Source organism: Sciurus vulgaris, assembly GCF_902686455.1.
Source record: "Sciurus vulgaris genome assembly, chromosome: 11".
NCBI classification, from domain to species: Eukaryota; Metazoa; Chordata; class Mammalia; order Rodentia; family Sciuridae; genus Sciurus; species Sciurus vulgaris.
Window position 1 is genome coordinate 78,358,694 of NC_136472.1, and position 13,245 is coordinate 78,371,938.

Consider the following 13,245-nt stretch of genomic DNA (forward strand, 5'->3'; position numbering starts at 1 on the left):
TGCAAAGATGGTAAGAATTAAATGCTAATGTTTTAGCAAAAGCCCATTGGTAGAGTATGTACCAAAATACAGTTTCTGTTTTTTGAGTGTTGTAGCATAAAGAACAGAAGAAAATTAGGAAAAGTGTAGTAAAATAAATTATTATTTGGGCTTCAGAAACAAATAGATATGCATGTGACCCTTCTGTTCTACCTATCTAGCATCCAGCTAAATCATAGCTTTAGTGTTTATGTAAAAAGAATAATAATCTATACTCCATAGAGCTCTACCAAATATAAAATAAATGTGTGGAGTGACTAGTACTTAAGATGTGTTTAAAATTTGTTGCTAATATGAAAATGTTACTGATTTGTGATCATATTTGTCAGTTTCCTTACTACAATGATATGCTTGAGGCAGCTACATTTTCAAAACAACAGGTCTATTTAGCTCACAACTTTGGAGGTTCAAAGTTCCAGACTGGGGAGCTCATTGGTTTAAACTCTGGAGAGGGCAATGGATAGTGGCACAATGTGGTGTGAGTGTATTTGGAAGCAAATGGTCACATATCAAACTGGACCAGAGAGAGAATGTGAGGCAAGTTCAGGCTTTTCTAACAATTCTCTCATAAGAACTACCAAGGAGTTTTGGGATAACTGCCTTCAAAAGGTTGCTGCCCCACTAACCTAAGGACCTCTCACTAGTCACCACCTCTTAAAGATTCCACCACCACCCAATAGCACAACCATGGGATTAAGTCTTTAACACAGAGAACTAGGGGACATTTGCCATCCAAATCATAGCAGCACTGAACCAGATCTCTGAACCACATATAAGACATGAATGGGATCTCATGTGTCAAGAACTTATTTTATTCAGGGCACACAACAGAGTAGAGAGCCCAAGGACATGTGCCCTTAAGAAGAAACTTGCAGGGGAGCAAAGTATAGAAATTGAAACACCTGATGAGAGTCATTTAATCACCTTGGGATGCAGAGATTTCAACTGGAAAATTGGGATGCTATTTCACGAGTATTTTATGTGTTGACTAATTTATGATCAGGAGACACTTTAAAACACCAAGCATCCAGCTTTATAATAGCATATTAATAGCAATAAAAACTAGCATGCCATGCAAATTCTAAATCTAAAACACATTTTGTATAAACTCCCTTGGCAGATCCATTTTGCCCTAATAGAACTGTTCATTTTCCATTGTAAGATGCAGTTCAGTGTAACTCTGGGTTATCAGATAGCTTTTTTATTCTACTCTAGGGATTCACACTTGAGTCAAATAAAAATGATCCCTCTGTGAGGTTACCATCTATTCCTTTGTTAAATTGGTAGACATGGAGAGGTTTAATGAGTAAATTGAAAACATTATGTATATATTCAGATAGAAATTTCTAGAAATATTAACCTGAATTATGACTTTTTGAGATTGACATATTTATTAAAGCTATGGAGACCAACCAACCTCACTTCTTTCCAATTCTGTCTTGAGCACCTAAAGATGAAGACAAAAATGGATATGTCTTAAGAAATAAATGTTACTAATGCCTTTGTTTTGCATTATTATGTGAATGTATATATTTTTATACAGATGAGATATGGAATGCCAAAGGGTATGTGAGATTATTCAAGGATGAAGAAGTGTATGAAATAATACACATCTGATTGTTAACAAAATTGCAAAGGTTGGGAGTAGGAGTTTTGTGGACACAGAAGGTAGGGGCATCAGAAGGAGGAGGCCTCAACAAAAATTAAAAATACATTTAAAATATAGACTATGAAGGTGGAAACATAAATTTAAATATATGTTTGTGTATTACTATAAAATTAGAAAAAATTTCACATCTACATAGTTCTACAGGTGATGCACTGTCATTCAAAAAATGGAACAAAATGTATATGGTATGATCCCACTTTGTTATAAAAGAATCAAATATTAGCATCTTCTGTATACTAGTACATATGCTTGCATATGTCTGTATGAATGAGAAACAGTACGTCAGTCATCCTGTTTATGTTGATTGGGTTTCTGTGTGAGTGGGCAAAGTAGAAAGCTAACAGGTGAGAATTAACTTTGATTTTTTATCTTTGTATTGTGATATTTTTTGGACACAAGTAGATGCATATTACTATTTTGAAGTGAAAAATTCAAATAAAATATTTAAAATATCCCCAAGACTAGTTTTTTTTAATTATTTTTCTATTTTTTACAGACTGCATTTTGATTCATTGTACACAAATGGGGTACATCATTTTGTTTCTACGGCTGTACACAACATAGATTCATACCATTCATGTAATCATACATGTACATAGGGTAATGATGTCTGTCTCATTCCACCATTTTTCATACCCCCTCCCTCACATTTTCTTCTACATAATCTAAAGTTCCTCCATTCTTCTCTCACTCCTCACCCCCCCTCATATATATCATCCTCCACTTATCAGGGAAAACATTTGGCCTTTGTTTTTTTTTTGGGATTGGCTTATTTCTATTAGCATAATAATCTACAATTCCATCCATTTCTTTGCAAATGCCATAATACTGTCTTTTTCTCAGCAAAGGAAACAATAATATGAAAAGAGAGCCTACAGAGTGGGAGAAAATCTTTTCCACACACACTTCAGATAGAGCACTTCAAAATTTATGAAGAACTTACAAAACTTTACACCAAAAATACAAAGAACCAAATCAATAAATGGGCCAAGGAACTGGACAGACACGTTACAGAAGAAGACACACACGCAATTAATAAATATATGAAAAAGTGTTCAACATCTGTAGTAATTAGAGAAATGAAAATTAAAACAACTCTAAGATTTCTTCTTACTCCAATTAGATTGGCAATTATCAAGAACACAAACAATAATAGTTGTTGGCATGGATGTGGGGAAAAAAGCACACTTTTACTTTGCTGGTGGAGTTGCAAATTGGTGCAGCCACTCTGGAAAGCAATGTGGAGAATCCTCAGAAAACTTGGATGGACCCATCTTTTTACCCAGTCATTCTTCCATAACTATGCTTGGTTCTGTGAAAACTAGATTCTCTAACAATTTTTCTCCATGCGTTGCCTGTGTTTGTATCTTCACTCCCTTGCTCCTTGCTTTTCCCACTTTGTTTCTCCTCCTGGTTTTTTAAAGTCTTTCTACCTAATATCACCAATCATTGTCTTGGGTTGGTTTCAGTGGACTTTCTCAGACCTCATCATACATAATTTAGAAAAAGAGAAAAAAAAAAAAAAAAAACCATCTTCTCAGAACCTTCACTTCTCTTGCTTCCTACGATTCCGATCATTTTCTTGGTCTCTTCCCGTATCTCCTAGCTTTGTTTTCCTTACACTCTATTCTCCCATTTAGCCCCATATTGTGGTTTAGTTCCAGGGTTCAGTTCTGATCCTACTTTTTGTTACTCATTCTGCATTCTCTCACTATATGATCTCAACCACTTTTTAAATGATGCATACCCCAATGATAATTAAAGTTAGATCTCTTGTTTAGATTACTTGGATGACATTCAAGCATGTGAGTGTGATATATTTTAGGATATTTGGCCCATCCTGCTACCAAGGTCATTCTAATGACATTTTTGCTATACTTGCCCTTACTAGTCTTATTAATTATCATCAAGCTAAACAACACTTCAATAAATATAAAAAATCTATTATTCATAGGTAACTCAAATAATTATAATGATTATGCAGCAAGCCTAATCCTATAAACATTTCCTGTATTATTTTATTTACTATTTATAACCACATGATGAAAGAAGTAAAAGTATCACTGTAATTTAACAAATGAGAAAATGAGAACTCAGAAATGTTAAGTAAATTGTCCGACATTCTTTTGTATAATCTATTGCCTCTCTCTCTTAAGTGATTTTCCCCTCCGAAGAGGAAAAATTCTAAACTCATGAATTTGAACAGATCCTGCATAATCTGGTCCCTCTTCATCTGTCTTGCCTTTTCTTCCTTGATCACTGTAGTATAGACATACAGCCAGTTTAGTTCTTTGAAAACTCTGGAACCTGTCCTATAATGATATTTCTATTAATTATTTCCTTTGATTAGAAGATTTTCCCTCCACTCTTCATCTGGATATCTTAAATATATTCTCTGCTTCAACCTTAAAGACATCTTAAACCAGACTACCTTTGACCCATTATGTAAATCAGATTGCTGTTACTGTTGTTTTACTGATTATACATCTGTACTTTGTATTCTTTCATATGACATGGTTTGTTTTTGTTCATTCCATTTTTGGGTGTTATCTTACCAAGAACAGAAACTCTTCGTTTTCTCATTTTTTCATTCACATTATAGTTCTTGACTTGTCTGTCAGCCTACCATCACCTCATGGATAAACTTGTTTGTCTACTGGACTAGCTCATATTGGTCAAATCAGACTTCTCTTAGAGCATTTCTTCTTCTTCTGTGAAAATTATTCATATACCTGAGTACATTGCTTTATGCACAGAAAGAGAATTAGTGCCCTCTTACCTACTGTTTACTTTCTAAAGTTTCATCTACCCTTAGTTAATCATGATTCAACAATATGAAGTGGATAGTTCTATGAATAATTCATACGTTTTAAACTGTGTGCTATTATGAATAGTCTAATAAAATTTTATAATATTCTGCTCCATCCTACCTAGAATATGGATCCTCCCTTTGTCCAGCATGTCTACACTGTATACATTACCTTCCCTTTAGTCATTTAGTAGCCATCTATCAGATTAGCATAGTGCTTGTGTTCAAGTAATTCTTGTTTAACTTATAAATGTCTCCCAAATGAAGAGTGGTGATGCTGGCAATTCAATTACATCAAGGAAAAACTATAAAATGCTTATTTTAAGGGAAAAGGTGAAAGTTCTTCACTTAACGAGGAAAGGTAAACAATTATTTGTAAAGGATGTTAAGATCTATGGCAATAGAAAATCTAACCAAGAAATTGTGAAAAAGGAAAAATAAATTTGTGTTAATTTTGATATCACCCTTTAAACGGCAAAATTTGTGACCACAATGCATGATAAACATATAGCTAAGGTGATAAATAAATAAATTTTGTTGGAAGACATGAAGAGAAAACACATTCCAATTGACGGAAGCATATTGTTCCAGAAAGGATTGTGCCAATATAAAACTTAAGCAAGGGACTCCCCAAAATGAATGACAGCAAACAATTTACTACAAGTAAGATATGTTGACACAGACTCAGATACAGATTTGCACTCAAAAAAATACAAAAAATACTGGAAAAGTTGTGTCTGACAACGAAGAAGCTGCTGCCACATTTCTAAAAGAGTTCAATGAATTGATTAGGGACAAAAAATGTCATTCATACCAAATCTTTAATTGTGATAAAACTGGCTTTCTGGAAGAGGATATGCTATAACATATACATTCATAAAAGTGCAAAATAGGCACTGAGACATAACACATGGAAGGAGATATTAACTCCAGTACTATGCAGTAATACTGCAGCCACAGTGTACAAAGCAAAGAACACTCAATCTCTTAAAAAGAAAACAAGTTTTTTCCCCTATTCTGGCAATATCATCAGAACTTGTGGATAACTCTTAACTTGTTTATGGATGGTACAACCATCACTTCATCCAAGAAGTGAAAAAGTACTTGGAAGAGGAAGAGTTGAAGTTTAAATTCCTATTAATAGAAAATGCACCTGACTACCCTGAATCCGCTTGCTATAACAATGAGTAGGCTAGATTTTTACCTCCAAATATATTCTCATTGCTTCAACTCCTTGATCAGGGCATTAGTGGGTTGTAGAGGCTATCTATACTACACACATTATCATTTGATAATCAACTTATATAATGTATTATCTGAACATAATGCAGTGCTGAAAATCATTCACTATTGCTGTTGTAATATTATTCATTAAATCTTCAATGTATGATAAAAACCAGAAACTGTAAATGCCTGCTGAAGAACTTTATAAGAAGTGAAGTTTTAAAAGATTTAAAGGCTTCCTGGGGATTGATGGAGAAGTGAGGAAAATCATTCACACAGCAAGATAAGTTGTTGGAGAAAGATTTGCTGACATGCTTAATGAAAAATCTGAATATATTGAAGGCCACTGAGAAGTATTAATAAATGAAGAATTGGAGGAACTTGTCGAGTCATCCAGAGGATGAGGAAGATGAATAAACTGAAGCAGAACCAGCAAAATGAATATTACTGAAATTTGCCACAGTGATTTGAATTGCATAGACATTAAATGACAAAATTATGGAATATGATCCTCATATGCAACATTAAAGTTATCCATATGATCATTGAAGAATTAGGGGCTTTGCAGCAATGCTTTTATGAGATTTTTGTTATAGGAAACTATTTCTCTTTTTTTTTTTTTCAAAAAGTTTTGTCATAAAATCCTTCAACTATCAAGGATCTCTCCAGCCATCAACATCATCATCTGCTCCTGACATCCAACCATCAACATTATTATGGTTCAATGATCCGAGATCACACAAACAGATGGTCCTCCTCCTGATGTACTGTTAGAAGGTCAATAGCAACCTAATACCAAAGCACAATGCCTATGTCATTCATCTTCTCACCACATAGGAATTGCATCATCTCATATCATCACAAGAAGGCTGAGGAATGTATAAGATATTTTGAGAGAGGAAGAACATTCACAAAACTTTAACTTTTATTACACTACCCTTTGTTATTATTTTTTACACATGGTTTGAGGCATCCCCTGGACTCTTGGAATAAATCCCCATGAATAATATGAAATTACTGTAAAAGTATATTTTTATGGGTAGTTCATAGTACTGAAGGATTTATTATGAATAATTGCCTATAAAATGGAGATGGTGTAGGTTAAATATCTCTAGTTTGAAATTCCTGAGACTAGAAGTATTTCAGATTTCAGATTTTAGGAATGTTTGCATAGAATTTATCAGCTGAACAGCTCTAACCCAAAAATTCAAAATCCAAAATGCTCTGAAATGCAAACATTTTGAGTGTCATGTTAACACTGAAAATCATTTTGGATTTGGGGCATTTTGGATTTCATGAATAGGGATGCTTAACCAGTACTGATTCTGAACAGGACTATTGAGTAGATTAAATCAGATTATATTTGTAAAACACATTTACTCATCTTTTTGATTTGTAACATATAGCCACTATTTCTTCAATTGTTTAGTGTCTTTCTTCATGAAATAGTAAAAAGGAATGTGGAATTTAGAATGTCTTCATGAAATAGTAAAAAGGAATGTGGTATTTAGAATGATTGGATTATACAGATATATACAATCTAACTCAATGAATAAACACTTTAAGATTTGATCATCCATTTCATGTAAAGTATATCTCATAAAGAAAAATATATCTTGAGCAAATGTTGAACTTTTGTTGATGGCTATATAGGAATTCTTTGTAAAATTATTTAGACTTTTCTGTATATTTAGTATTTTTATTAGAAAGCTTGGGGATGGAGAAACATGAAGAACATAAAGGAAAAACATTGAAAGTATAGATTTCTACACTGAAGGACTTCCTGAACAATTCATAAATAAATATCATTTTGAGTCTTTCATGGTAGAGAAAGTGGCAGTGACCCAGTTACTTCATATTTATTATTTGCTAGGTGCTAGTATCTGAAGACATTGGAAAGAATATTAGTAAGAAAATCTGCCATGGTCTCTATCATCAAATAGCTTAAAAGGTACTGAGTAAGTATTAATGAGACAGATTGGTATGCTTAAGTGAAAGAATCTAGAAGGCAGGCCCAGATGCTTTTAATGAATGATTCCATTCTGGAAAAGGGGTAGAATGGAGTAGAAAACATTTATATTAATAATCATCAGGGACTGGGAGAGGAGGGAAAGTTTGAAAAGGAGCAAGGGAAGATTTCAGGGGATGATGGCAATGTTCAAATTGTCAGTGTGACAATTGTCATATGTGTTTGCCAAAATTCATCCAATTTTATACAAAGAAAGGTAAATTTTATTGTATGCAAATTATATTTCAATAGACTTAACTTCAAAATGTAGAAAAATAAAATACAGATCATCAGGCTTATGAAAAATTCTAAGGTGCTACTTTTTATGAAACATAACACTTTGTACATTTATTGATGCTATTATATCATGAGTTTATTATTATATAATGGGGCAGCATTACTTGTGGTTGAACAACTAGTCACCAGGCTCTAAGACAGAGTTGGTTATTTGCTCTGCCCATTCCCATAGCCTGATATTCCTGATGGGGAATATCCTTGTATCTTCAAAGTTGCAATAAATTAGTATTTTTAAAAACTGAATTCCCCAAGGTACCAATAAAGGTTATCCCCATCTAGACAGACATAGGTGAAGTGAAGAGCCACCTGTCTTTGGAGGAGTATCTGATGAAGGTTAACATAAATGTCAATGGCAGTGCTGCTTTTGAAGGTTATCCCCCAGCCTACAAATGAAAAGTCAGAGTGAGAACTGAGAACTTGAAATTACACCTTGCATTACTTGTCAGAGAATTTTAAACATGATTATATGAATTAAAGACAGTTGATAAGACCCAAATCCTTGAAAGTTTATCTAGAATATTCTCTTATTAACACAGTATATAGGAAACATTTGGCATTAATATGAGGGCAGCTGGTGAAAAGGTAGTTATCAGCCCTATTTAATCTGAGATAGATATACAATTTTTCAGAGAAAATTTCCTAATCCATATTGAACTTTGTGACTTAAAATCCTAAACTATTACCTCCTGTAAAAAATTTAGACTAGTACTATTCTCTCTCCCAAGATTGATTTGAATCAAACTGAGGAACACATGAATAAATACTGCCTTCAAAATGGAAGGCATTATTTTCTATAAGCCATATTGAGTCTATGGAAATCTCTGATTTGGGTCTAAAAAACTATTTGAAATTTCTACCTCCTTACCACCATTTGCACTGCTACCTATACTTTGCACATTGTCATTATGGAAGCACAAGGTTATTTTCTTTTCACATTTAATAAGAACCATTACCATGTTCCAGTTCAATTTATAACTGTCTTTGTGGGCAAATGTCACTCTGAACTCTGTTTTTAGCTCATACCCAGAAGTTACCTTACACTTGTCCCAAGCTATTTTACTCCTCCTCCTTTCTCCCACCTTGCTTATTCTTATGAGAACTTAATAGGTAGAAAAGACATTGAAATTTGACTTGCAGGTCTGGAAATGCATTAGCCTGTAGGTATCATGATGTGGTTATAAGAGGGATGAGGGGCATTAAGAATTGTTTCACACCTCCTAAATAGAGAACTGTGTCTCCATTGTCTTTAACAGGGAGCTAAACTTCAGGTAGATAATACTGTTCATTTATATATTTATTCACTGTATTTCTTCAACAACTTCTAGCATGTACATCCAGTATGCCAGACACAGTGACATTGGCTATGGAGAAGGCAGCAAAATTGCTGCACTGACATATCATAGAACCTACAAAACAAATGGTAAAGTTTTAAAAACATAGCACAGATTGAATCCTTATTCATCAAGAGATAAAAATAATTTATGAATATGAAGTTAATGTATTTATTGCTACTAACACAGATAGTCCAAGCAATGAATTTTATCCTGTGGCATTTGGTCTTGAGGCACATTAGTGTCCTGATATGTGTAATATTTAGTAATGAAGGCTAAATAAAAATAAGTGAATAAAAATCCATTAAACATGTATTTTTTTTACTGTGTAATCCTTACTGTTTCAGAGTACAGAAATGTAGAGATGAATAAAACATGGCACTTGCCATCAATGAAATCATGATTTCATAGAGGACTGAGGCATGAGCTGAATTTTAGGACTTTTTGTGTAGTTATGAATACATAGTTATAACATTGGACAAAAGAGGATGAATGATGGTAGGTTCTGCTTAGAAGGCAATACTTAAAACTATCAAGAAGAATGTTGTTGATCATGATTATAGTAGCACTGAGAACTTACTATTTGTCAGGGACGGTTCTAAATCTTTGTGAGAAATAACATGATTTTCATATATTCCTATAAGGTAGATACTACTTATAATTCTATTTGATAGAGGAGGAAAATCAAGAAAACACACATAGTAAGTACTAGAACCAGCATAGCCACACAGGCACATGGAATCCAGCGTGGCAGAGGAACAGTACAAAGTTACCTTTGTTTAGAGATTGGAGGGCATAGACACTACCTGCAGAGACCATGCCAGAAAGCTGACTGGGAGAAGCAGGGCAGCACACTGTGCTCAAGCAGACGGGGTATATACCCAGTATAAACAAACCAAGCTACTCTTTTCCAGTTGACTGATGACTCAGAGCTTCTAAAGGTCAGATTTGGATTGCATGTAAAAATCTTATAATTATTTTCTTTAAAGGTCTCTAATTCCATTATTTCAAAGATCTTCTGGATATCATATACACAAAAGCATGTTTCTATCTGCTACATCAGTCCTTTTTATGATCTCTTAGAGGAAGAGCTGAAGGAAAACCAAGCTTTTATGCCCACACAGGGCCTAATGTTAGTGGTAGGTGGTTCTTTTAGGCCATAGCCATAGATCCATGTTATCAGCTAAGGGTCTCTACGGAGTAGGCGTGCCTTTGTTTACAAAGCATCTCTTCCCTCAGTCTAGAGCACAGCTATTTTTTTCATTTGTACTATTTCTTATCTCATAAATCATTTGTTATCGATCCAGTCATGTAGCTCTTATTATTTACTTCTTCGTATCATCAAACTAACATGTCCTGCAAAAGTAAATACAGTTGTTGTTTTCCCCAAAGAGAAGTTATTAGACTGACTGTTCATCTTACATGCAAGGACTTCTTAAAATAGAGGAATTGATGTGTATTTTCAGGTATATGGGTTTTATTTCCATAGAGATTATGCCTGGTGTTCGATTATAGCATCTGCAGCATCCAGGTCATTCAGACTCAGGGTACACTTGCTGTTCTGCATCTTAAAGGTGGAAATAAAAAGTTCTGGTAGAATCAAGATCACTCTCAATATCTGTTAGTTAAAACAAGTAAAATATTCTGCTTTTAGTAAGTGTGACTTTTAATCCCTAGTTAACAGTTAAGAAAGCCACCAATTTCTAATTTCACAAAGTCAGATTTAATGATTTCTGAATCCCAACCCAATGAGCTGGAAGCCAGTCAAACCACAGGCCCTACTGAGGTTCCCTCTCCTCCTCTCTGGATTGAATAAATATACTTGTATCTGTTGTTCTGGTATATGTAGGATATACTACATATGTATATCCTACATATACCAGAACAATAGCCAATACTAATATTTCCACTGCCCAAGTACAGAAGATACAGAGCACAGTTAAATATGAGCTGTGTTTGAAGATCAGATATTTGACAAAGAAATCCAATTCTCTCAAGGATACCACAGTCATCTCCTTGTGAGATCCTTCCACATTCCCAGTTCTCTGAATGGAGACTGGAAAGACACCTCCTCAGACATGCTTGCGCAGAGGCCCCTGCAGGATCATTGCTGTGTTTATCCGCCCATTCCTGGTAGACCTAGATAGAATTGCAATACAGATTTAGGCAACCATTTGTCTGGCAAATTCAAGGATGAAATCCATGGACACAAGGGTGAGAGCAAAGAAACAGGATTTATCAGAGAAATACAAAGAAAGCAGGCAGAGTTCCCAAATGCGTGGGGTCCCAGGGGAGGGATGCTGAAAGGTGTCCATTATCTAGGGGTTTTAAAGGTTTTTCTGATGGCCCAGCATGGGTGACTGGTGGGGTGATGGATGCCAGCATAGACCAACCAAGCTCTTCAAGCTCCAAGTTTAATAAGCCAATACATTTATAATTTAATTCCTTATTTACATAATTAAGAGGACAGGTCTCAGCTGGTGGTTTTTAACACATCTGTTAGAAAGAGAAAATATTTGGTGTAGGGGGTCTCCTTGGGGTCGGTCATTGCTGGGGTAAGGGCAAGGGTAACTAAGGAAGGGCTACTGGGCTGTGTTCTGAGAAACAGCAGCAGGTATTCTAGGTCAGAAGAAAACACTGTGGTCAACACAAGCAGGGAGCAGCAAGTCACAGGATATCTTTCAGTCCCACTGTCTCCTTCTATGTTGGTGTGATCTCCCTCTCCTCTCCTGCCTTTCTATAAGGCTCTTATCCTAGCTGCCTATGGGAGATGACTCTGCCTCAGAATCTACTAAAACCTCCTCCAGTGGATTTTATTTTAATTTACAATAGCTAGATTGTGGAACCAACCTAGATGCCCTTCAACAGGTAAATAGATAAAGAAACTGGTATGTATACACAATGGAATATTATTCAATCATAAAGAAGAAGAATATTATGGCATTTGCAAATAAATGGATAGAATTGGAGAATATCATGCTAAGTGAAATAAGTCAAACCCAAAAAACCAAAGGCCAAATGTTTTCCCTAATAAGTGGGTGATGATATATAATGGGGGTGGGAGGGTGGGGGATGAGAAAAGAATAGAGGAACTTTAGGTTATATAGAGGGAAATGAGAGGGAGGTGGGAGGGGTATGAAAAATGGTGGAATGAGACAGATGACATTACCCTATATACATGTATGATTGACAGGAATGGTATAAATCTACATCGTGTACAACCATAGAAATGAAATAATGTACCCCATTTGTGTATAATGAATCAAAATGCAGTCTGTAAAAAATACAAATCAAAAAGAAACAAAGAAAGAAAACTACCAGCTTTTCAAGTTTTTAAAAAATAGAATTGAAGAAAAACAAAATTCTAGTTATAGATGAAAGCAGGTGGAAATTAATTAACACTATATTTCAAGCCCAATAGAAATCTATAAAGTGACTATACTTCACTAGGCACAGCTCTAGATATCAGTTGCAATAATAAACCAAACGACATGGACTTTCACTTTTATAGAAAATACAATTAAAAAGCAAATGAATTTGCTCAGCTAATGGTAAGTGATTAAAAAAAAAATAACAGAATAGAAGACGAAAGTGGTGGGGATGAATACAGATAATGACAGTGAAAACTTGAAGAGGTTGCTATGCACAAATACCTGAATAAATTTATGAAGAAAGACATGCAAACATATAGAAGAAAAATCATTAAGGCTAAGGAAAAAAGCAGGTGGCAAGTCCTTGGTCTTGCTGTGCCAAAAATCAGTTAGCAAACCAGTGTAGCTGAAGATTGAGTCCAGAAGGCTAGAAGTTAAGGTTGAGTCCAGAAGGCTAGAAGTTTAGAAAGTTAATTAGGGGCCTGATCATGCAAAGG

General features: G+C 34.7%; 1 long non-coding RNA gene across 1 annotated transcript in view; it reads right to left on the reverse strand.

The window, feature by feature from the left end:
* LOC306640574 overlaps positions 1-13,245 on the reverse strand; it is a 399,125-nt gene that overhangs the window by 230,214 nt on the left and 155,666 nt on the right. The window lies entirely within an intron of this gene.